Source organism: Aristolochia californica, unplaced genomic scaffold, assembly GCF_029961685.1.
Source record: "Aristolochia californica isolate CCGP_79_NKW_82.1479 unplaced genomic scaffold, dmAriCali1.0.hap1 SCAF_14, whole genome shotgun sequence".
NCBI classification, from domain to species: domain Eukaryota; kingdom Viridiplantae; phylum Streptophyta; class Magnoliopsida; order Piperales; family Aristolochiaceae; genus Aristolochia; species Aristolochia californica.
Window position 1 is genome coordinate 10,547,677 of NW_027181815.1, and position 2,004 is coordinate 10,549,680.

Genomic DNA, 2,004 nt, shown 5'->3' on the forward strand with positions numbered 1-2,004 from the left:
CGGAGTTCGGGTGGATACAGTGATGTTTTACGGGAGCACTGAAAGGTGGTTCGACACTGGAACTTCTTCGTTGGGCCAGAGCAAAAAAACAAAGAGCTTCTACTCTAAAATTAGGTTTAAATAATATCCTAAAATCAGGGAAAAAATCGTTTCGATATACATATCCTAAAATTAGGATAACAAATTAACAAATTGTACAGCTCGTTGCAACATAATTACTTGCTGGTAAAGGGAATAAGAAGGTGTGGACAGTGTTTCACAAGGTGTAGAGTTTGAAAATCGACACAGCGAAACAAAGTTGTCATCCTCGTCGCCCTCGCGGACCAAAGCCGAGGACCAAAAAGTCGAAGAAACGGCTACAGTGTAAAATAAAATAGATTTTCTCCAAAAAACAGAGCCTAATAAGGGGCTTTAACAGTGATTGGAGATACATGGAAATCATTTGGGAAGTTTGGTGAAAATTTTTTTTTGCGTCTTCTCCGATTGACTTTAAATGTCATGCAATTGCCCCAATTGAGTTTGTTAAAATCTTTGAGTGTGTGCGTTCCGAAGGCTGTTTGACGTAATTAGAATGAAGTTTGAGGATTGCATCCAACACCTTGTTGAAATACTTACTTATTGTCCAGTTTGATCTATCAAACATCTCTGTTGTGACACTATACACTTGTCTTTGACCAACAGTTAGGAGGAAATATGCAAGTTGTTCTTCAACTGAGATGGTCTTTGTGGCTGATAAAAACCCTTTACTAGAAAGTATATCTGCGAATTTGTGAAATAACAGTTGGTTCATCCTATACACTTTACGAAATTTAACTGGAGATTTGTCTAGTGCCTTCTGAAATTTGGGGAAATCCGAAGCCGAAGGGTGAAATCGAAGGGGGAAATCCGAAGCCGAAGGGGGAAATCCAAAGCCGAAGGGTGAAATTGATGCCTAATCGATGCCTAATCAAGATTAGCCAGAGAGAGAAGGGAGTGGGAGGCCGAAAGGGAGAAGACAGAGAAGAAAGGGAGGTCGGGAGGGAATAGAGAGAGAGAAACGAGAGAGAGCTTGTCCGAGAGAAGAGAGGGAGTCACAGAGACGAGAGAGGGGGTGCAACAGAGAGGGCGAGGCCGAGAGAAGACCGAGAGTTGAAGCCGGAGATGAGATGGAACTGAGATCGTGGCCGAGATCAACGTCGGGGACACAGGGAGATGAAGGAAGAGATCAATGTCGGGGGTGCAGGGAGACGAGAGAGGGAAGGGAGTGCGGGAGAGAGGAAGAAAAAAGAAAAAGACGACGCGTGATGGGGGGGGGGGGGGGTGCGAGGAGAGAGAGCGAGGCTGAGAGAGTCGCCCGTCCTTCAATTCGAAGAAGATCAAAAAGGGCCTTCTTCCACATGATTGAAATTAAACTGTGGAGATGAAGGGCCCCTTCATCCCCTGCATCGAGATGAAGCTTCATCTGCGTTCCACTAACGACTTCAATTGTTGAAGGGCGTTATGTGGTTGAAGATCATTTTGTCCTTCAAGTTGACTAACCCCCCCTTAGTAAGAGAAATTATGCATTCTCACTAGTCACTATACCGAAGGCATGACTTAAATCTCATATATTCTAATTGAGTCTAAAATACCCAACTAAAAGACCCTTTATTCTTAAAATAGTACACTTGGTGAATTTTAAAAACACCCAACTTTTGGCCATGGATGGGCTAGGACCAGGTTAATCAGTCCTAAAAAAACAAGTGGAACAAAGATGGCATCATTATATTGAAAAATAAAAATCTAAAATTGAAATTATAAGAAAAAAATTGAATGACAAGACTTCACCCAATCTATCTGTAAGTGGGGATCATGGAGGGGCCCTAATCCCCTATCAACAAAAGGTGGAGGAGATCAAGTTCCTCCACTCCACCCTCCATTTCAGGCAAGGAAAGGGTCATAGCCCTTGCCAACTGAGAGTCTAGAGGGGAGGAATCCTCCCCACCCGGCTTTGTTTTAGGTGATGAACTGCTTATTTCAAATTAC